Source organism: Hyla sarda, chromosome 1 (genome assembly GCF_029499605.1).
Source record: "Hyla sarda isolate aHylSar1 chromosome 1, aHylSar1.hap1, whole genome shotgun sequence".
NCBI classification, from domain to species: Eukaryota; Metazoa; Chordata; class Amphibia; order Anura; family Hylidae; genus Hyla; species Hyla sarda.
In genome coordinates this window covers 283198927-283223916 of record NC_079189.1, presented here as the reverse complement: position 1 = coordinate 283223916, position 24990 = coordinate 283198927, and the positions used below count along the sequence as shown (strand labels likewise).

The 24990-nt window shown below is 41.0% G+C and overlaps 1 protein-coding gene across 8 annotated transcripts in view; it reads right to left on the bottom strand.

The window, feature by feature from the left end:
• The window catches only part of LINGO3 (leucine rich repeat and Ig domain containing 3), a 105929-nt gene that overhangs the window by 66546 nt on the left and 14393 nt on the right, over nucleotides 1-24990 (bottom strand). For 3 of the 8 annotated variants that reach the window (XR_008892695.1, XM_056574019.1, XM_056573984.1), the window contains exon 1: nucleotides 14565-14697. The exons of 2 other annotated variants lie outside the window; for them this stretch is intronic. The gene's annotated coding sequence lies outside the window, so the exon portion shown is untranslated. Of the gene's footprint in view, nucleotides 1-14564; nucleotides 14718-24990 lie in introns of those variants that run through there. 3 more of the 8 variants (XM_056574028.1, XM_056573977.1, XM_056574068.1) reach the window with 2 other exon arrangements.

The following is a 24990-nucleotide window of genomic DNA, read 5'->3' as shown; positions in this document are numbered from 1 at the left end:
GTCGCACAGAAAGTCGCAGTCTAAATATGTGCGACTTTTCCTGTGGAGGATTTTTAGAACATGATGCATGCAAGTCTATTTTAGACGGAAATGCATTGGAAAATGCATTGGTGCTGAATTTATCAAGTGCGACTTTTGTGCGACAAGTCGCATCTGCCCAAAATACGCTGAAATGTCAGACCATGTTGGAGCAGGTCTAAGTGCAGTTAAAGCTGTAGACCCTGAAGTCTGAGCACAGAATTTATCAAGGGCTGTGAGACCTTTGATAAATTAGGAGCACAATAGACAGGAGACTACCACATACGCTGGTCTATAAGCAAACCCAGAATAGACTAGATTAGTAAATGTCCCCCAATGTGTGTGTGTGTATGTGTCTAAGTTCCAGCATCACGTCCAAACGGCTAAAGATATTAACATGAAACTTGGCACACATGTTACTTATATGTCAACAACAAACATAGGATAGGTAATGTAACCCTTACCCACCCCCATTTGCTAGGGTGGGGGTTTTTGTTTAAAGTCCCATAAAAGTCTATGGGAAATATATGTTACTGCATAACTTCCAAACGGTTGAAGATATTTCGATAATTCTTGGTCACATGTTACTTATATGTCCACTTAAAATAGAGGATAATTAATTTAACCCTTAACTACCCCCATTTGTGAAGGTTGTTTTTTTTTTTTTAAAGTCCCATGAAAATCAATGGGAAATGTATGTTCCCACATAACTTCCGTACGGCTGGAGATATTTCAATAATACCTGGTACACATATTACTTATATGTCAAATAAAAACATATGATAGTTATATTAACCCTTACCTACACTCTTCTATGAAAGATGGGTTTTTGTTTCAAGTCCCATGCAAGTATATGGGTCTTCCAGTACCTTACACCACAAACTCAGCTCTGCATCTCCTGGTGAATGTGCCAATCCGGCTTGCAAGCCACACCCCATCTCACAAAGACACACCTACATTTTAAGCCACACCCATTTTATTATCTACCCTTTTTTGTGCAACAGTCTGGCTTGCAAATTACGCACAGTCCCACAAAGCCACATCCCCTTCTATTTTCAGCTTACAATATCTTCATAAAAAATCAGTCCCACCTGAGGACAGGATATGAGGATGGGACGTAAGGACGGGATATGAGGTCGAGATATGAGGACGGATATGAGGACGTGATGTGAGGACGGGATATGAGGATGGCATATGAGGACGGGATATGAGGTCGGGATATGAGGTTGAGATAGGAGGACGGGAAATGAGGTCGAGATAGGAGGTCGGGATATGAGGACGGGATATGAGGATTGGATATGAAGTTGAGATATGAGGACGGAATATGAGGACAGAATATGAGGAAGGAATATGAGGATGGGATAGGAGGTCGGGATAGGAGGTCAGGATAGGAGGTCGGGATGGTAGGTCGGGATAGGAGGTCGGGATAGGAGGTTGGGATAGGAGGTCGAGATATGAGAATGGGATATGAGGTCTGGATATGAGGATGGGATAGGAGGTGCAGAAGGAGGTCGGGATATGAGGTCAGGATATGAGGTTGAGATATGATGGCGGGATATGAGCACGGGATACGAGGACGGGATATGGGGTTGGGGTATGACCACAATATAAGAGGAGCGGATATGAAGTAAAAAGCTTCCTCCTTTGTTGATTTTCCTCCCCAACAAGGATTAGGAAGGAAAAGCCGGGTACTCAGCTAGTATACTATAAAATTAATGGGATCAAATTGAATAAATAAGGATTATATATTGGGTTCTTAAAATACATATAAGAATATTATCTACAAAACGTTTTAAAAATGGACCAGAATGAATTGGCCATGTCAGTGGATTAAGTGCCTGAAATCTCTAGAGTGTAGATCTGAGGGTAAAGGGGCAGATTGTGGGAGGAGAAAAAAGGAAATGGGGGGGGGGAACAAAAATAAGGAAGGTACTTGCGGAGGGGGGGGGGGGAGTTGGGTGGAAATGGATTGGTAGTGGGAATGTGTGGCCTATTTTTGTTAAAGGTTTAGTAAATATTCTTGAGTCCTTCATTGAGGCCATGCGGCACTAAACTGTTCATTTTAAAAATCCAATACTTGTAACCTGAAAATTTGCTAATTGGTTGTTATGATATATCCCGGCATGTCTGGACACGCTATGTTTCTCAAAGTTGTGCGTGACATTATATCTGTGTCCATTCATTCCGTTTCTTCTGGCTTCCCGGGATTAATTCAATTTTCTTGGGACTGGTGGGGGCTACAATGTTCTTGAGGGTTCTTGCTCTCCTGTAGGTGCAGCCTGGATTGATTGGTAGGATCTTCTTGAGTACTGTAATAAAATATACCAATGTTTTCTAAAAATCAGTTGGATCTTGTAGTGACCGGTAAATTAAATTTGTGATCCTCTGATGGTTCCTTCTGCTTTCGTAGTGAATTATGATCTTGTCTTGATTGGTGATTTGATAATTCTCTCCTGTAGGCTGCTTGTACCATTTGTCTGGGGTACCCTTTTTCTTTGAGTCGTTTTTTAATAATCTTGTTTTGGTTGATAAAATCTATAGTTTTGGAACAGCTCCTACTGTGGTAGGGCCTTGGGGGTGTAGTGTAGTTGGGGTGTTGCTTTGGTATATTATTGGTTAATTTAACCCCTGTCACTCGTGATGACAGGGTGAGGGTTAATACGCTGAGGTAAATCTTCAGCCTATCGCCACCCTTCCCAGAAACAATAGGTGCGTGCTTAAATGAATGAAGGTCCACAATAGAGGTGAACTTGAGCTTGTATAAACTTTACTGAGGTACTTGCGGTACATCCAATTAACAGCGACAGTCTTAGCAATACAGTCTCTATGTAGTACGGCAGTGATTGACAGATGCTGCGGACCATTAGCTTATCCAAAAGGTTATTAGAATTAGGAGTGATGCAGAGATCCATCCGGATTTAGGGGTCTGTTTAGGTCCGGTGATCTTGCAGACTTAAGAGGGATTGAGATAACTCACAGTTTTGCAAGATGGCCGTTGCCGCAAGGCTTGGGCCTAGTAACTGCTGACGACAGCTGCGCAGATCCTCCTCTATCAGCAGCCCACGAGGAAAGAGATGCTGCTTGCTTGACAGCACAGGAACAAGAGAGCGATTAATGGCCGCCGCTCCCTTATATGGGCAGGGCCGTTTTGGATTGGTCTGAGTCAGCTGTCACTCACCGTTACAATGCATGGTGGGCGATCACCTGACTTCCTCCAAAGGTCCTTGAAGCATAAACCATAGAGTTTTGGAACGCATCACGTGACCCGCAGGTTCCGCGACACTACAACAAGGTAAGTACACTTTATTTACATATTTACACATTGGATTTCAATAATTTTAACTATTACAGGGGTGACAAGGGGCTAACTATAGATGAGGACCCCACTGGTACCTAGGGACTCTGACTTTGGGGACCTCACCACAAGGTAACAGATGCAATCCGGTACCGGGACACCACAAACCCCCTCACTTAAAACAAGTCGACCCCGATACCTGTCCCCTAAGGCAGAGGAACTAGGGCAGGCAGAACAGGATTGCTAACTAGACAGAATCTATATCCTGACAAAACTTTTATACACATTAGGTACTTTTAAACCTACTAGATATTTTTCTAGGCATTTGAAACATTTGTAGACTAGTAATCCTACTAGACAATTATAAAGGCTTCCTGGACATTTATGAAGCTATCTGGACAATTATGAAGCTATCTAGCCCTTTAGTTTCTAGCTCCTAAAACATTTTAATTAAGCTTACTATACATTCTAAGCTTACTAGACAATTAGGCAGCTATCTGACATCTAGTTTCTAGCTCCTAAAACAATTTGTTTTAGCTATCTACACATTTTATGAGGCCAACTAGACATTAGTACAGCTCTCTATACATTTAGCTTCAAGTTGACTAAACACATTTTTATTATCTCACACATTTTTTCTTTTTGCCAACAATGAGTTACCTGTAAGTACACGAAAGGTAAACTGGCTAGCCGGAAGCTAGGTCACAGTAAGATTGGCTGCTAGGGTCTGTCGACTACACGCTACTTACCCCTAGAGCACTTCAAAATAACCTACCTAGGTTACCTTTAGAACTACGTGTTTACTTCTATACTCGCAAGAGCACCTACTTGCCAGGTAGAGCATCTCACACATGTAATACAGAGAAGAGAAATATGAGTGCATCTAACAGTGGCAGGAATTGCGTATCAATAGGTTACAATTCCTAAGTGTTTCTTGAATTTGAGATACATTTTGTTTTTGTGTATGTACTGAAGTAGATTGAAGTAGTTCATTTAAGTGAGTAGTCTAGAGTACTGAAAAGTTATAGGTAGAGCATTGAAGTGGGTTATCAAAGGTACTATGTGTGCAGGTACAGAATGCAAATCTTGGTACCTTAAGGGTAGTTTGCCCTGTGTAGTCCTTTGAGACTGCTGCAACACCACCTCCGAGTCATCAGGAGTCTCTTCACTTGACGATTCTGCAGGAGCTTCAGTCCCCGAGGGACCAGCTGGAGGGCTGAAAACAGAAGCAACATCTTCGGTTGGACTGGGAGATTCTCTGAAGTCAGGCGGAGAAGGTGCATCAAGACTTGGAGCAGTCACAGGAGCAGGACTGATGTTGGGTGTAACAACCAATGGTGGTTGACAGGGAGCAACAGCTATTGGTAACTGGTTGGGTGGAACGGCTACTGGCACCTGACTGGGCGGAGCAACCAATGGCGGCTGGCTGGATGGAGCTGGAAATGGTATACCCCAATACATGGTAGGCTGCTGAGATGGGAACTAAGGAACGTCCATTGTGGGATGATTTACTTCTCCCGGTACGTATTCTCTCACTGGCCTTGCTGGAGGTGGAGTAGAAGGAGGTGGGCCAAGCATGTCTTCTTTCAGGCACACTTTGATTCTGTTTCTGTGGACCACCTGCGGCTCGAACCCTTCTTTCTGTATCTCATATACATCCGTTTCAGGGTAAGGGACTGCAGTAATGGCATATGGTTCCGTTTCCCACAATGAGTCCAATTTATGGGTTCTATGGAACTTTCGGAGCCACACCTTATCTCCAAGCTGTAAGGGCTGAGCCGTACCATGTCGATTATAATCTTTCTGCTGGCGCTCATGAACTTCACCCATTTTCTTCTCAACAATGTTTTTGGCCTCCTCTATTCTTCGTTGATGCTCCGACACCCAACCTTGGGAAACCTGAGGGGAATTGTTGAAAGGTGCCTGCAACCTGAAGGTCCGATCCTTCGGCAATTGGCCGTGTCAGCTCATCATCAGGAAAAAGGTTCTCAGTACAGATGACAGTTTACCGGAGGAACAGAAAACATTTGTCACTAATGGAATTTCCTTTATTTTAAGTCATAATTATTTTATTTTTGAGGACCAGATGTACCTGAAAACCCCATCATTGCCCCATCATTCACTTAGCTATATATTGGCGCATATGAGGAGGAACTCATATATAATAATTACCCGTGGAAGGAACAGATCCACATGTATAGAAGATACATAGACAATCTGTTCTTCATATGGGATGGACCGGAGGAGTCTTTTGCTGAATTTACTGATTGGGGTTTATTTATTAAGAGTGGAGTGTAGTTTTCTTTCTGGCTTTTGATTTCCAACAGGTATTTTCCCAAGGTATTTACTAAGGTTTCCCTACATCTTGAACTGTTCTGATCTGTCGGAACACTTCTGGTCTGTCGGGTTTTTCCCAGCTAAAATCCACCACATTTTATGTGGAAACCTTATGTTAAATATGTTGGGATTTTTCAAAACTGTCAGGGACACGCCCTTTTTGTCGGGACCATGCCCACTTTATCCTGTGACCACGCCCCTTTCAGGTTTTTCTTGTAAAATGGAGGGATTTTCGTTTTTTGGTTGCAAATTGTGTCGCATGGAACGTGCAACACAATTTGGGCGCAAAACCCGAGAAAAAAAGAGTCACGATCACGTTAGTAAATAAACCACATTATCTTAACAACAACTCTTGGAATATGACCCTATCTGTAAAGTGCAATAAGGAGAGCATAGAATACTTGGAACCTGAATTGACATCCGAAAGAGCTGCTATTATAACTAAGACTTATTTTAAACCAGTAGACTGTAATAGTCGGTTAAATTTATAAGTTGCCATCTCTGAAAATGGAAAGAGAACATTCCATATGGTCCATAGGATAGGTAGAAACTGTTCCAAAACTATAGATTTTATCAACCAAAGCAAGATTATTAAAAAACTAGTCAAAGAAAAAGGGTACCCCAGGCAAATGGTGCAGGCCGTATACAGGAGAGAATTATCAAATCACCAATCAAGACAAGATCATAATTCACTACGAAAGCAGAAGGAACCATCAGAGGATCACAAATGTAATTTTATCACCAATTATACTACTGGTCAGAACAAGATCCAACAGATTTTTAGAAAACATTGGTATATTTTATTACAGGATCCAGTACTCAAGAAGATCTTACCAATCAATCCAGGCTTCACCAACAGGAGAGCCAGAACCCTCAAGAACTTTATAGCCCCAGTCTCAAGAAAATTTAATCAAACCCGGGAAGCCAGAAGAAATCCCAGAAAACTGCACCAAGTTGTTATAGATGTAATTTGAAGATGTGTAAACTATGCAGAAACATAAAAAATGGCAACATAACTTTCCAAAGCAATCAAACACCGATTTTTAAGATAAGAGACCACATTGATTGCAAATTGCAATATGTCTGGCGAATGACACAATCCCTGCAAAACGAAATGAATGGACACAGATATAATGTCAAGCACAACTTTGAGAAACATAGCGGGTCCAGACATGCCTGGATCTATCATAATAACCAATTTGCGGATTTTCAGGTTACAGGTATTGAACAAATTCCCAGTGAGGATGGAGACTGATTTGAAAAACTGAAACACAGAGAGTCCTATTGGATTTTAAAATGAACAATTTGGTGCCACATGGCCTCAATGAAGGACTCGAGAATATCTACTAATCTTTTAACAAAAATATGCCACACATTCCCACCACCAATCCATTTCCCTCCTGCTCCCCCCCGCAAGAACCTTGCTTATTTTTGTTCCCCCCCCCCCCATTTCCTTTTTTCTCCTCCAACAATCTGCCCCCTTATCTCCTTATCTTCAGATCTACACTCTAGAGATTTCAGGTCCTTAATCCACTGACACGGACAATTCATTCTGATCCATGCTTATAATGATATTGTAGATAATATTCTTATATATATTTAGAACCCAATATTTATAATCCTTATTTATTCAGTTTTATCCCATTCATTTTATAGTATATAGCATATAATTTTTATTACGTATATATCCCTCAGTGGACCGATCATCAAGCCACTTTTACTGAGAATCAGGCCATCTATTAATTTTAGAATGTGAAGGAACAACCCAGATACATGATATGGGGTCTCCTTTACATATTTTGGGAGACCTAATGTATACAGATACCTGCAAATTGTAACTATGCCCTTCACGCAAGTGCACAGTATCTCTTTATGTGCACCCGATATGTAATCTCCAAATCTCCCTATTTCGGATTATTGGATATCCGAACTATCGGTAATTTGCCCTTACAACTGAAACCATGGAGAATATAGATATAATATTCACTTGCCACCTCTGTTAGAAGCACTCTGAGCAGTTTCACTACATGTCCAATGCTTCTTCACATACTCCGAACAAGGAAAAGATAAGAGAATCTTTTATTATTGAGACGCGCATGTGCGAGCACTCGCAGCACCGTGCACAAACTTATACATCTCCCTAAAAGAATAGAATGATGATACAGGGATCCCTATGGCACAAGCCATATGCCTCCCACTATGGATACCTCTAGTTCCCCCCTCCCCACTGTCTTGGATTCTCACTAGCAGAATGCGGAGGATGGCATCGGCGGGCACAGTACATACCTTGGATGTCAGCGCTGCCTGACAGATGCAGCTGCAGAGGTGTCACTGCTCATAGGCGGGATCCACAGCGATCTTTTAAGTAATTTGCTTCCATTCTATACCCACTTTACAATTTATACTGATGTTCTGCTTTACCAATGTTTTAAGCATTTATATCTTTATATATGTTCCACAAGCAGCTGGATGTTTTATAATCTAATCAAATGACGTCACACCCGGGCGATGTAAAGCCTGCTGTACATTGAGAAAGGGTCACAGACCTGAAACAGGTTTGTTTTAAGGCTGTTTTAAAGCTTATGGAACAAAAGACATCATCTTCCCTACGCAGCATCTTCCTTTTGTCTGAGCAATTTGGCGCCAAATTACACCGGTGTTTTTCCTGTTCCACAGTTGTGGAATACCTATCTGGTTTATTTTAAATCTATGGGAAATAACCATAACCATACTAAACTAATATGGGGAATGGAACATCTTAGCTATGAGGAGCGATTAAAGGAGTTACAATTGTTTAGTCTTGAGAAGAGACGTTTAAGGGGGGATATGATAAATGTATATAAGTATATTAATGGCCCATACAAAAAATATGGAGAAAAACTGTTCCAGGTTAAACCCCCCCAAAGGACGAGGGGGCACTCCCTCCGTCTGGAGAAGAAAAAGTTTAGTCTCAAGGGGCGACACGCCTTCTTTACCATGAGAACTGTGAACTTATGGAACAGTCTACCTCAGGAACTGGTCACAGCAGGAACAATTAACAGCTTTAAAACAGGATTAGATACATTCCTGGAACAAAATAAGATTAATGCTTATGAAGAAATATAAAATCTCATCCCTTCCCCAATATCGCGCCACACCCCTACCCCTTAATTCCCTGGTTGAACTTGATGGACATATGTCTTTTTTCGACCGTACTAACTATGTAACTATGTAACTATGTAACCACTGTATGCCTCTGTAGGAATTGAATCCAGAGATCTACAGTATGAACCCATAAATTTATGTAGGTTCCATCTACATGGATCCTAGATGGAATTTATGTAGATTCCAACTACATGGATCCATAATATAGTTATGGCCTTAGGCTGTGTTCATATGGATCAGTAATTGTTACATAGTTTGTAAGGTGGAAAAAAAGACAAACCCATCAAGTTCAACCCAAAACCCCACTGCATTGATCCCCCAGTAGGTTGATTTCAATTGTCCCCTGACAGAGGAAAAATTCCTTCCCAACTTAAATAAGGTAATCAGAATCACTCCATGGATCAACGTTCTATCCACATAAATCTAGTATCCATAACCTGTAATATTATATTTTTCCAGAAAAACATCCAGGCTCCCCCTTAAACTTGTGTATTGAGTCAGACATCACAACATTATCATGTAGCAGAGAGTTACACAGTCTCACTGCTCTTACAGTAAAGAATCCCCATTTGTGATGATGGTAAAAACCTCTGTCCTCTAGACATAGAGGATGTCATGTCATGATTACTGACCTAGGCATAAAAAGATCCCAAAAACAATCTCTATTCTGTCCATTCACATATTTGTACATTGTGATCAAATCACCCCTAAGATGTATTTTCTCTAAACTAAATAATCCCAAACTTGATAACCTGTCTTGGTCCTGTAATCCTTCCATACCATTTATAATCTCTGTCGCCCTCCTCTGCACCCTCTCCAGTTCAGCCATGTCCTTCTTATATACAGTTGCCCAAAATTGGACACAATACTTTGTGTGGTCTGACTAATGACCTCTATTTCCTATAACTGAGCCAGTTTAACCCATTCACATTCAGTATATCCTCTCCTAGTCCCATCTTCCTCATTTTATGTACTAACCTTTTAGGCATCACAGTATCAAATGCCTTAGAGAAGTCCAGATATACAACATCCACAGCTTCACCTCGGTCCAATCTATAACTGACCTCCTCATAGAAGCTGATCAGATGGTGCATTGCATCAAAAGCAGTTGCTTTAGTCATAGCCAGAGAAGGGTACTAATTCCTTGATTCATGGAAAATAACTGTTATATATTTGAGGAAAATTCACATTCTGTGTTTTTCTACTCCTAGGGGGGAATTTATAGTTGTCTGAGCAAATCTAATTATTTTTACCCCTGTTTGCCTGGGCCTACATCATGTGTACGTTCTTCATAAATACCAAACTAGCTTGGATGTATATACGTTTGTAAGTGTGTTCAGGGCTGGTATGAGATGGTGCAAAAATGTGAGTATTTGCAAAAAAAATTTTGACAATTAAAAAAAGTTGATAAATTACTGACACTACATAAAGCTAACCACAACATATGTCTTTCAAGTTGTCTAAATGAGTTAAGCTAACATTTTGCAACTATTTCACATATTGCTTTAAAAGGTTGCAACAAATTGTCACCAAAAAACTGGGTAAACTCGAAATGATTAAATTCGTGTCCTAAACTTTATTTTGATATCAGTTATAAAGTATTATCTACTGTATAAGTATCAGTCTACTGTATTAGCGGAATAATGCGCCTCGAAAGTCCCATTTGGATATTAGCTGACACCTGAATGAAACTTCTGGAACGTGGGTAACATTGGAATCAACAATTCACCAGTGTTGCTCTGGACTCTACAATCACCAGATCTAACACCCTGAGACCTCTTGGGGGGTTACAGGAAGGACTCTGTGTATCTGCCCCCTCAAGCCACAGGTTCTAACCTGACATAACACATCACGGAAACTGTGAGTCCATATCCAAGGAAATTCTGCCACATGTCTGGATAGAACTGGACAACCACCTAGACATCTGCCATGTCACCAATGGAAATCATTTTGAACATTCGTAGAATATAAATAACTTGGTTACATAGGTGGGGAATTTAGCATAGATTTTACCCTTTTTTCGGTTTTGAAGAAGTGGAAAATGTTTCCACAATAGTGGAAAAAGATACAAAAGTTTCTGTGCGACTCATTTAGACTCTTCAAGAAGCCACCTTGAATGTACTGTAGCATGGCTAGTTTTTTGCTGTGGTCAGTGATTTATCAACTGCAACTTTTTTCAAGTTGTCTCAAATTTTTGTGCAAACCCCTCTTAAAAGACATAAATATACAGCAGACCAGACATGGCTTACAAAACCTACATGCGTAGATATGTCGCAAATTTTTGCACACTGGGTAAACCTTATAAAATGGTGTACTGAAGTTAAATGCCATGAAATGTGCATCTGCGCAAAATGTATCCAATGCGATGCAGCCATTTAATACATTTAGTACATATACACATAACCACATAAAAAAAGTGAAAAAATATTCACCTGGAGCAACAATAATAAATCCCCCTATGATTTATTGTGTTAATAACTTTGTCTTATGCTTTCTTTGTTAGGAGTACCAAAACTATAATTTTGCACCATCCTTTTTCAATCCCCCGCTATTATTTTTTGAGGTCTATTATCTACTGATTTTACCCAGGACCGGTGCTACCATAAGGTATTCCACCATAATTTACTGCCCATTGACTACAATGGGATTCCGCTGTTCCATTCAGACAGCTGAATTTCAGCAGCGGAAATTCAACATTCTGCAAAAACTATAAAAGAAGACATATATTGCAAAATTCGGCAGCAGAATCCCATTGAAGATAATGGGGCTAAGATTCCTTGGATTTCTTTATATCATCATACTGTTACTAAATAAATAAAAAACATTATACAGAGTCCAATATCACCATCACCAAAACACCCACACCATGACCACTACCATTATCAACAGTTACAACCACCATTATCATCCAGTGACTGGATAATACCATCCCACTAATACAGAATAAAAACCACTATACACGACCAATATCCCCACTATAGAGGGGGCAAAATATTCTGTCATACCATAACCACTACTAATACCATACTGATTAAGAATAAAAATCAATATATATATATATATATATATATATATATATATATATATATATAATGGAGCAGAAAAGGTAGAAAAGAGTGAATAACTCCAATAGGAGAATACATTACCTGTAGTCATTGAATGTAATTATACTGTACTGATAAAAAATAAAGGTAGGCTTAGGTTTTTGACAAAATCTTACTGGCTGAGTCTGTTTCCCCTGTTGTCCAATATCTGCTGCAGCTGGCCAACAAAAATGGGGGAAACTACCTATTTACTGGGTCAAATGTCTACCTACAAGGGGCAACTACTAAACTACAGGGGAATCCGTCTACCTACTGGTGTAACCTAACTAATAGGAGAAAGTACTCATTGGAGTCATCTATCTACCTACTGGAGGTGACCAGTCTACTTATTTGGAGAATCATACAAGAACCATCCCACCTGATGAAGGGAAACTGGCTAGAACATTTTTTACTAGTGGTTTAAGCCAGGGAGAGTAATAAACTGAAAGTGGACAACTTTAATTAGATAAGATGGTACCTGCGCTGTAATTATTTATACAGTCTGAAGTAGTGATAGTGATCACTGAGTATTATTTATGCAATATGTAGAGGTAGCATTGGTCCTATCTTACTGTGTATAGAAAGTTTTATATAGAAGTCTCTAGCATCACTTGTCTGCCTACAAGTTTGTTGTTTTTTTGTGGCCCCCACCCCCTCCCCCCTTGTACCCTGCCAATGAATTTTTTTCTATCTTCAGGTTAGGCAAATCATTTTAGATTTGGGGGTGGATGGATTTAACTTTGGGCTCCTGCACCTAACAGATGTGAGAAGGGGCCACAGCTCATGGATGAGGTCTGAAGCCTCTTCCTTGTTTACACGATGCACAAGTTTCTACATGTTCAAGTAGAATGTGGTGTAAACAAGCACAAGGAAAGGGCTCAGGTACTTGCCAATGTGCTGTGGCCCCTTTAGACAGATAAAAGTTGGGACAGTGGTGCCGCAACCAATCATATATCACTGGCTTATCATATATATAGCTCACATCAGGCAGCAGTGAGACTAGATTCACCTCTGGTTGGCACTAAGAAACAAGATATCTTGGTTTTGTATTACCCTGTTGTACACACAAAGTCCTGTAAAATGTATCAGCATCATGGATGCCTCCTGAAACCCCATTCTAAAATAGGGGAACTGTATATATATATATATATATATATATATATATATATGTAATCTGTGGTACAAACGGAGGATTTCATTTGGAGAAATTTAGATAAAAGACGAAAGCTCTAGCGGTTTCAGGTTACATCAAAAGACATTTAAAAAGTGGCAGACATTTTCCTAACAGAACAAATGAGGCATAAATTGATTCTCAGCAGTATAGAAAAGTAAGACATGTCAGCCGCTTGTGCTGGCATTTTGAATGTAGCTGACACAACCTGGCTGGTAAGCACTGTGCACAATGTTTTAACAGTGGGTTACCGAAGGCTGTGTGTCATATATTGTCGCGGTAAGCTCTGCTAGAGCATTATGCACTATATTATTAGCAGCCCTCGCATTTGTTCCCAAGTCATTTTTTTTATGTAATTACTTTTCAAACTATAGAGGTCACGTTTTTCTATTCCATGGACCTGGCTATGCTTACTTGTAGATGCATTGTGTAGAGAAATACAATGACGTATGCAGCTCATGTGTGATATCTAATAATTCCCCTTGTTTTAAGTGAATAACTGAAAAAATAAATTTTCATGCATTGTGCATAACGTGATGTTGCAACTAGGGAGAAGCTTTTCACGAAAATTATATATAAAGTCACATGCTTGAGACAGAATCATTACACATAAGGCTTTGCTAAGACCAATGTTAATTAAAATGTGTAATATATTTGACCTACTTAATGAATATTCTCAGTTTGGGAATTAAAAGCATTTTATTTTGCTTCAATCCCTCAAAAAATATTTTTCATTATAGGAAAAGATTTCTATGTATTAATGGCAGCTCAGCCGTTGATTATTATTGAGTCCAGCATTAGCTACAATCCAATGAGGATGATTTACTCTTGTTATTAGACTTGACATATAATATGGCCTTATTATTAAACGAAGCGTGAAATACTGTTATTAGGAGGCTGCGTGTGATGTAATGTATTGACTGCCAATGAGCATGATATACTGTTATTACTAGTTATTGTATGATGTTCTGTTTGCAGTGCAATACTTTTAATACCTATTAAATCATCAAACCCCTACATGATTTAGTGTTATGTTAAATTGTGCTTGTTTGTTGTATCAGTGTATGTGGTCTTTGTTTTTTTTTTCTGTGCATAACAGCAAGGAAAAAAACACATGCCCTGAAGTCTTCTGTACACATTGAACATGCAGAGCTATTGCAGTCATTCTCAAAAGACTGTCAACACATCAAAACATGCACGCATTCCTCTACACTGTGCAGTGGTGATTATAGGTAATATATAGGGTATCTATTCGCCATTACTTACGGCTCCTTAAGCTGAAAGCTTACAGTAAATTTATGGTAAGTACAAAACATAGCAGCCTTCTTTTTTCTCTATGGGGAATGTGTGGATGCTCTAAACACTATGCCATTGATAAATCTTGCAGTCTTTTATATATAAGCAGCAGTCCAGACTAGACTACATTATGCTGCAAATGACTATTATTCTAGTATTGACCAACCCCAACACATCCCCTTCATTTCACCCCAGCCTGCACTGCAGCTTCATGTCTTACCATGTCCTGATCCCATGCATGCAGCCTTATCAGTTTGTCCACAATACATCCAACACTCACTGCGCTTGTGTCCTCCGTGTGCTCCTCTCCCTCCTCATCCTCGTACAGCTTACACTCAGTGTGTGTGTCCCAGTGTCTCTGCTGTGTGTGTCCCTCCTCCCAGTCACTGTGCAGTTCCCTTCTGCTCCAACATATCACTGGGCTGCAGCATGCGTCTCAGTCAGTGACTCCATCTCCAGCCCTTCCTCCTCTCATTCTCATTCTCCCTCTGTCTTTTTTTTGTCACCCCTTCTCTGCTTTCCCTTTTTTCCTATTGTCCACTATCTCACTCTTTGCCTCATCTTTTTCCTTTAATCAGCTTTAAGCGTACTCTCGAAATAGAGGTGAGAAAAACTTGCCACAACAGTGTTTCGGCAAATCCCTGTGTTTAGTTTGCTATATAGTTAAAAATTAAACAACTAGATGTAAGGTAAAGATGACTTCAAACTCATTCGAGAAGAATTTCAAAATGTATGCCAGTTGTTGTAAGAAAAAAGTAATGTCACCAAAGATATATATAACCCTACATATATAGTAGGTAAAGGTATGTATTTGTAATTATAACACCAAAAAGAGAACCATACCACAAATTAAACAGAAAAGTAATAGAATGTACAAAATCAACTTTATTGATACAATTTAGTAATAAAAAATAGATATTAAAATTAAAACAAAAATGGATAGGCACTAGTGGACATACAAAGATATAGGGCAATGGTAGGACCCAAATACATCAAAATATACAAGTATAAGAAGTAAATGCCACAGTAGCTGGTAGGATACAAGGGTAATACCTGCCAAAAGTATACAATAAAGGGTGCCAAACCATACCTACACCTGAACCCCAACGATCGTTTCGCTATTATGCCGCTTCTTCACGCCCCCTGAAGAAGCGGCATAATAGCGAAACGATTGTTGGGGTTCAGGTGTAGGTATGGTTTGGCACCCTTTATTGTATACTTTCGTCAGGTATTACTCTTGTATCCTACCAGATACTGTGGCATTTACTTCTTATACTTGTATATTTTGATGTATTTGGGTCCTACCATTGCCCTATATCTTTGTATGTTCACTAGTGCCTATCCATTTTTGTTTTAATTTTAATATCTATTTTTTTATTACTAAATTGTATCAATAAAGTTGATTTTGTACATTCTATTACTTTTCTGTTTCATTTGTGGTATGGTTCTCTTTTTGGTGTTATAAGAAAAAAGTAATACTAAATAGAGGCTGGGTTTACACAATACACGTAAAATTTTATGCTGTGTAAACCCCGCCATACTCTTTGGAAACTAAAGAAGAAAAGACAAAAAAAGGAAAACAATGAGGAGACACAAGCTAATAAGAAAAAAGCAAAAAAAAGTAAACTCCACCCAATAAAGAAGAGCAGAGGACCCTTAAAGAGTGTCTGTCACCAAACTAAACTTTTAATATATTGTTCCTTGTTTAATTATAAGACACTTTGCTTGCTGTTAAAATTCTCAACCTTTATATGTTTTTAATGTGATTATTCCCTGAACAAGTCAAACAGTTTGTTTGGTCTCCTCCCGGCCTGGCCGGAGACCAAACTCAGGAAGTGCATGCGGGGCATGGGGAGGCACAGCTCTCGCCGGCTTAAAGGGGTAGTCCAGTGGTGAAAAACTTATCCCCTATCCTAAGGATAGGGGATAAGTTTGAGATCGCGGAGGGTCCGACCGCTGGGGCCCGCTGCGATCTCTCTGTACGGGGGCCAGGCTCTCCGGCTAGATAGCGGGTGTCGACCTCCGCACGAAGCGGCGGCCGACACGCCCCCTCAAAACATCTCTATGGCAGAGCCGGAGATTGCCGAAGGCAGCGCTTCGCCTCTGCCATAGAGTTGTATTGAGGTCGACACGCCCCCTTCCCGCGGGCTGTCGGGGCTCCGTACAGGAGATCGCAGGGGGCCCCAGCGGTCGGACCCCCAGCGATCTCAAACTTATCCCCTATCCTTAGGATAGGGGATAAGTTGTTCACCACTGGGTTCACCACTGGACTACTCCTTTAAGTGATGTTGCGCCTGCTGGGGAACACCCACTTTATCCTGCTGTTAGCTCACACAATGTGAGCAGGGGGAAAAGTGTGATACACAGCTTTTTAAAGCTCAGAAAAATATTTTTAAGTGTAGAAGGGGTGTTAGGAGTAGTTAGGGAATATAATCTGAGTTAGTTTAGAAAATATCATTTGATGACAGGTACTCTTTGAGTGGTCACTGTCATTTAAAACAAGCATCCATCATTTTGCCTATATGAACTGTACCATATGTGTAAATCACTATTATTATTCTGATTATGAGATTGTTTTTTCGTGACATATTCTACTTTCACATACAGGTAAATTTTCGTCTTTACTTGCATCCTTTTTTGGTGAAAAATCCCCAAATTTCATGAAAAATTTGAAAATTTAGAATTTTTCTAACTTTCTGCTTGCAAGGAAAATGGACATCCCAAATAAATTATATATTGATTCACAAATACAATATGTCTACTTTATGTTGGCATCATAAAGTTGACATGTTTTTACTTTTTGAAGACATTAGAGGGCATGTCGCATTTATGAAGCCCCTATGGTGCCAGAACAGCAAATAAAAACCCACATGGCATACTATTTTGAAAACTACACCCCTCAAGGAATGTAAAAAGGGGTACAGTGAGCCTTTACACCCCACAGGTGTTTGACGACTTTTCGTTAAAGTCGTATGTGAAAAAAAAAATTTTCACTAAAATGCTGGTTTTCCCACCCAAAATTTGTATCTCCATTTCTTCTGAGTATGGAAATACCCCATGTGAGGATGTAAAGTATTGCATGGGCGAACTACAATGCACAGAAGTGAAGGAGCGCCATTTTTGGTGAGAGAATTTGTTTGGAATGGAAGTCGGGGGCCATGTGCATTTACAAAGCCCCCATGTTACCAGAACAGTAGAACCCCCAACATGTAACTTTATTTTGGAAACTACATCCCTCACAGAATTTAATAAGGGGTGCAGTGAGCATTTATACCCCACTGGTGTTTGACAGATCTTTGGAACAGTAGGCTGTGCAAATGAAAAATTTAATTTTTCATTTTCACGACCACTGTTCCAAAAATCTGTCAGACACCTGTGGAGTGTAAATGCTCACTGTATCCCTTATTACGTGAGGAGTGTAGTTTACAAAATGGGGGTCACTTGGGGGGATCCATTGTTCTGGCACCATGGGGGCTTTGTAGACACACATGGAATTCAATTCCGGACAAATTTTCCCCAAAAGCCCAATGGCGCTCTTTCTCTTCTGAGCATTGTAGTGCACCAGCAGAGCACTTTACATCCACATATGGGTATGTTACAGGGTAACACCAGCATTTTTGTGAATTTTTTTTATTTTTTTTCATTTTCCTATCCAACTTTAATGAAAATCGTCAAACATCTGTGGAGTGTTAAGGCTCACTATACTCCTTGTTGCGTTCTGTGAGGGGTGTAGTTTCCAAAATGGGGTCACATGTGGGTATTTTTTTTTCCGTTTATGTCAGGATCACTGTGAAATCAGCCACCCCTGTGCAAATCACCAATTTAGGCCTCAAATTTTGTGCGCTCTCACTTCTGAGCCATGTTGTGCGCCGCAGAGCATTTTATGCCCACATACGGGGCAGTTTCGTACTCAAGAGAAATTGCGTTACAAATTTTGGGGGTCTTTTTTTTGCTTTTACCTCTTGTGAAAATGAAAAGTGTGGGGCAACACCAGCATGTTAGTGTAAAAAATTTATGGAAATACCCCATATGTGGCACTAAATTGTTACCTTGAAATACCACAGGGCTCCGAAGTGAGAGAGCGCCATGCGCATTTGAGACCTAAATTAGGGATTTGTATAGGGGCGGACTCGGATGTTACACTTGCCTCCGATACCAAAATTACCCTATGGCAGTGTTTCCCAAACAGGGTGCTTCCAGCTGTTGCAAAACTCACAGCATGCCTGGGCAGTCAATGGCTGTCCGGCAATACTGGGAGTTGTTGTTTTGCAACAGCTGGAGGCTCTGTTTTGGAAACAGTGCCGTACCAGACATTTTTCATTTTTATTTTGGTGGTGGTGGTGGGGGGGTCATAACTGTTTAGGGGTATGTGCATATATGTGTTGTGTAGTGTAGTGTTTTTAGGGTACATTCACATGCACGGAGGTTCACAGCGAGTTTCCTGTTGGGAGTTTCACTGTAAATCCGCTCTTGTGAATGTGAAACCTCCAGCTGTTGCAAAACTACAACTCCTAGCATGCCCTTTTTCTGTCGTACATGTTGGGGGTTTTAGTTATGCAACAGCTGGAGGCACACTGTTTGCAAAATACAGAGTTTGTTACTTAACTCAGTGTTTTGCAACCAGTGTGCCTCCAGCTGTTGCAAAACTACAACTCCCAGCATGTATGGTTTATCAGTGAGACCTTAAGGATCTGGGAAACAGGGTGTATGCATATGCCCTGCGTTCCCAAGAGGTTAAAGATTTAGGTTTTTCGGATATTTCAAGGCCTAGCTGGAAATAGCAGCAGCAAGGGTGAGGCCAGACTAAAGAGTCTTATAGTATCCACCGGACAGCAGGAGGTTAAAAAATCTGAATAGCCAGCAGATAGCAGGCAGTGGTGAAGTAGTGTTAGCTGTAGCTACCAGACAGCTGGCATTGGTGGACTAGGGATACTTGTAGCCATGACTTGTGATGCCTCTCCATGTGCTTACATAGAGACCTAATTCCTAAGGTCAGACCCTGGATGTGCCTTACTTTCTCTCTGCAAATACAGCACTGTGTCTGGTTTCCTGCATCTGGTAAGATAGTAAAGAATACCGTAAAGAGCTAGGTACACCCCCATCCTACTGTACCCCTGTTCTAGAAGTTTTTTTTTTCAAGCCTGCAGATGCAGCAGCAGCACTGCCATCACCTGCTCCTGAGCTGCTCAGACCAACAGGCCTGCTCTCATTGTAAAACTCCTCCTCATCATCCCCACCACTTCTCTCAGTAACAACTTCTGATAGCTCACCACGGTCTCCTTGTTCTCCCTCAGCACATCCACCATGATGTCTATCACCACCACCACTCCCAATAGTGCTATGCTCAGCCACTGCATTCCCCTCCACCACCTCAACAACAAGCTCCAAAAGCTAACTGACGCAACTCCTCCTTATGCCTAGTGCTATCCTTCTGGGCAGCAGTAGGGGGGCAAGCAAACATAGAAATGGGATAACAGACATTTCCCCTGAGCCATGTAACAATGTGGTATCCACTGGCTCACTGTCATATCACCTGACTCTTCTTATTCATCCTGAGAAGACATCAAATGAGTCAACCAATTCACAAGGGCCATACTATCCTTTGAAACCTCACAACCTCTGGCAGACAGTGAGAACTTTGAACGTCTGACGCTACTACTGCTACTACTACACCTGGATGCTGTTGCCACTACCTATACTGATGCTGGTACTGTCACCAAAGTTCTTACTGGGGGAGGAGATGGCTGGGGTTTTCTGTCCGCTGCCTTGTCACGCAATTCCTTTATCAGATTTTTTTTAGGTAAGTTTGAACTTTTTGGGGTGATTTTTCACTATCCTAATCAACCAAGTCAACTTTAATTTTTAACACTTTGAGCTGCGTTGTTACCTTACAACCAGGTAAATGCAACGTGTGTTCAAATCAACCAAGAATACAGATGTACTAGTGCTTTGCAGGGCTTATATGTGTTATACAGAGGCAATATTATTGCACTGTTAGTTTACAAGCAGGTAAATACAATGTGTGTTTGATTAAACCAAGAATACAGATGTATTGGCAATTTACAGGGCTAATGAACATCATGGAGGTGGTTTTAATTTACATGCAGGTAAATACAATGTTCGTTTGATTTAACCATGAATACGGACCTACTAGCCGTTAATACAGGGTTCATGCATTATAGGTACATTTATAGCACTGTTAGCTTACAAGCAGGTGAATACAATGTGTTCTCAGTCTGAACGACCGTAAAATGAACTAACTGTGTTTCCATAATACTAAAAATTTTTGCCTTCCGAGAGCATGAAGTCCCTATACAGAACATACCTGTGACTTATGTTTTTAACCTCTTAAGAACCCGCTCCCGCGATATAACGCGGGGTCATATGAGGTCATCCAGGCAGCTAACCGTAGCCGGACCCGTAGCTAATACCGGACATCACCGATCGCGGTGATGTCTGCTATTAACCCCTTAGACATGGCGATCAAAGTTGATCGCCGCGTCTAAAATGTAAAAAAAATACATCCCGGCAGCTCAGTTGGGCTGATCGGGACCACCGCGGTGAAACCGCGTTATTCCGATCAGCTGAGGACACACGAGGAGGGTCTCTACCTTCCTTCTCGGCGTCCAATCGGCGATTGATGCTCCAAGAGATATAGGCTTGAGCAATCGACCGCCGAAAGCACCGATCAATCACTGACCAGTGCAATGCAATGGCATAGCATTGACCAGTGCCTGCAATCAATGAACTGCATGTTATAGTCCCCTATTACATTGCAAAAAAAAGGTGAAAAAAAAAAGTTGTTAAAGATGATTTAACCCCTTCCCTAATAAAAGTTTGAATCACCCCGCTTTTCCGATTTAAAAAAAAACTGTAAAAAATAACTAAATATAAACATATGTGGTATCGCCACGTGTTTAAATGTCCAAACTATAAAAATATATAATCAATTAAACCGCACGGTCAATGGCGTACGCGTAAAAAAATTCTAAGTCCAAAATAGCATATTTCTGGTCACTTTTTATACCATAAAAAAAATGAATAAAAAGTGGTCAAAAAGTCAGATCAAAATAAAAATGGTACTGATGAAAACTTCAGATCACGGCGCAAACAATGAGCCCCATACATCCCCGTAAGCAGAAAAATAAAACCGTTATAGGGGTCAGAAGAGGACATTTGTAAATGTTAATGTCACGATTCGGCTTACAGGTTGTGGAGCCTCTGTGTCAGCGAGGGATTGTCGTGGACCGTGTCTGCGGACCGGTTCTAAGAGGCTACTGGTGTTCACCAGAGCCCGCCGCGAAGCGGGATGGTCTTGCTGCGGCAGTAGCAACCAGGTCGTATCCACTAGCAACGGCTCAACCTCGCTGACTGCTGAGAAGGCGTGGGACAGAAGGACTAGGCAGAGGCAAGGTCAGACGTAGCAGAAGGTCGGGGCAGGCGGCAAGGTTCGTAGTCAAGATGGATAGCAGGAGTTCAGGTAACACAGGCTTTGGACAACACTAAACGCTTTCACTGGCACAAGGCAACAAGATCCAGCCAGGGAGTGCAGGGGAAGTGATGTGATATAGCCAGGGAGCAGGTGGAAGCTAATTAGGCTAATTGGGCCAGGCACCAATCATTGGTGCACTGGCCCTTTAAGTCTCAGAGAGCTGGCGCGCGCGCGCCCTAGAGAGCGGAGCCGCGCGCGCCAGCACATGACAGCAGGGGACCGGGACGGGTAAGTGACTTGGGATGCGATTCGCGAGCGGGCGCATCCCGCTGTGCGAATCGCATCCCCGACGGCCATGTCAGTGCAGCGCTCCCAGTCAGCGGGACTGACCGGGGCGCTGCAGGGAGAGAGACGCCGTGAGCGCTCCGGGGAGGAGCGGGGACCCGGAGCGCTCGGCGTAACAGTTAAAATTTTTGTGCATGTAGTTAAGATTTTTTCCAAGAGTAAGACAAGATCAAACCTATATAAGTAGGGTATTATTTTAATCGTATGGACCTACAAAATAAAGACAAGGTGTCAGTTTTACTGTAAACTGCACTGCATAGAAACGGAAGCCCCGAAAATTTACAAAATGGCAGTTTTTTTTTCTATATTGTCGCACAATGATTTTTTTGGGTTTTGCCGTAGATTTTTGGGTAAAATGACTGATATCATTACAAAGTAGAATTGGTTGTGCAAAAATTGAAAGGGTTATGATTTTTAAAAGGTGAGGAGGAAAAAACAAAAGTGCAAAAATGGAAAAATCCTGAGTCCTTAAGGGGTTAATAACCCCTTCTTGTATTAGGTTCTTAGATTGTTTGTACATTTCCATAGAATATTAGCATTTTCACACCCCTCCCATCAGGTGACGTCACAGAGGTGTTTGAGTTAAAGGTTACCTGGATGTGACAACAGGTGAGGCCAGAGGAAGCAAGAAGACCACGAAACGAGCATGTTGCCTCCCACCACCACCCGCAAAGCTCCAGCTGAAGCATTTTTTTCAGTTTCTCGATCCCACCAGAGGCTGGCTTCTTTTTATGAAGATGTGGAAAAAAGGATATGTTTTTAACAGGAGAGTGCCGATATGAATTTCTCGTATGCTGGATTTCATTGTGGATTTTTTTTTTATTCCTGCATCATGCGCCCACTCAAGCATCATTCCCACTAGTGACTGTGTCTAGGTTTGATTTTTGCTTAATATGGGTACATGACATCCAGTAGTGCCACCCTGTCTTTCCTCTACTGCTTTAAGTATTTTAATACAATGGCCCTCATTTACTATTGCAAACCCGACATGTTTTGTCGGGTTGTGCACCAGATTCTGTTGCATTGCGCCAGAAATTCTGTCTGTGCCAGAATTTGCGGCAGAATTTGCGCTAGAATTGAAAAAACCCGACTAACTCTTCATTTTGCTAAGAAAACGAAAAAGGGGTGTGACCACTGGGAAAAGGGGGCGTGATCGCCGAAAAGGGGCGTGTTCCTGACATTTTCACAAAAGCCCAACATATTTACTAAGGTTTCCAAATAAAATGTGGAATATTTGAGCTGAGGAATACCCTACAGATTAGAGCATGTGTAAAAAAAGCAAAGTGTAGGGAAAGTGGAAAATGTAGGGAAACCTTAGTAAATACCGTGGAAAATAAATTGTAGGGAATTAAAACCCACAAAGAAACCTACACTCCACTCTCAGTAAATAAGGGCCAATGTGTGTAAACCAAGAATGTGAACGTACTGGCACTTTACAGGGCTAATGTACATTATATGGAGGAGCTTTCATAGCACTGTTAGCTTACAAGCAGGTAAATACAACATATGTTTGATTAAACCAAGAATACAGAAGTGCTAGTGCTTAAAAGGGCTAATGCAGGATATATATAGGTGCTTTTATAGATATTTTTGTATGTGTCTGGAATAACGCTTTACAGCCCTAATGTGTGTTATATGGAGGTGCTTTTATAGTGCTGTTAGCTTACAAGCAGGTAAATACAACGTGTGTTTGATTAAATCAAGAATACAGATGTACTAGTGCTGAACAGGGCTAATGCAGGTTATATAGGTGCGCTTTTATAGACATATTTGTATGTGTCTGAAATAAGGCTTGCTGGGATTTGTGATCTACTTTGAGGCTTCTGCAAGAAGGACAACAAAGGAAGTCTACAATCAGCCCACAGCTTTGCTCAGTAGCTGTACAGATATTTTAATGGGCCTTCAAAAATACTGGCTCGGAATCGTGGGATGGAAAGGAGGTCCCTGATATCAGCCCACAGATGAAGTCTGTCCTGTAAAATTTTATAGCCTTGGGATTGTGCTCACTGTTCAGCCAGTTGTGGAGGTTACTGTTTTATGATTGATAAGGCTTTTGGGTAAATACTGCAGTATCTCTGGCTCCTACTGCTCACACACCCTGTCTGTCTATCTATGTCTCTCTCCAGAATGGCCACAGCTGCTCGTACCAAGGGAGTACATGTACTGTGCTATCAGTCGCTAGGACCCATGTCTAATGCCGGACATCACCGATCGTGGTGATGCCCAGCATTAAACCCTTAGAGGCGGCGATCAAAGTTGATGGCAGCATCTATATTTGAAAGTAAACTGTTCCCGACAGCTCATTTGGGCTGCTCGGGACCACCGTGGTGAAATTGCGGCGTCCCGGACAGCTGAGAGAATGAGAGGAGGGTCCCTTCCTGCCTCCTCTCTGTCCAATTGGCGATCTGCTGCACCATGGAGCAGCAGAGTGCCGATAACACTGATCAATGATATGCTATGGCATAGCATTGAACAGTGTATGCAATCAGAAGACTACATGTAATAGTCCCCTATGGGGACTAAAAAATGTTGCAGAAAAAATATTTTAAAAAAATTTATAAATTTGAATTAACCCCTTCCATACTAAAAGTTTAAATCACCCCCTTTTCCCAAATTAATATGAACATATGGTGTATCGACGCATGCGTAAATGTCCGAACTATAAAAATATAAGTCCAAATTTCCGTATTTTTGGTAATTTTGTATACTCTAAAAAACTAGTAAAAAGTGATCAAAAAGTCCCAACAAAACAAAAATGGTACCGATACAAACTTCAGATCACAGTGCAAAAAATGAGCCTTCATACAGCTCGGTATGCAGAAAAATAAAAAAGTAATAGAGGTCAGAAGATGACAATTTTAAACATTCC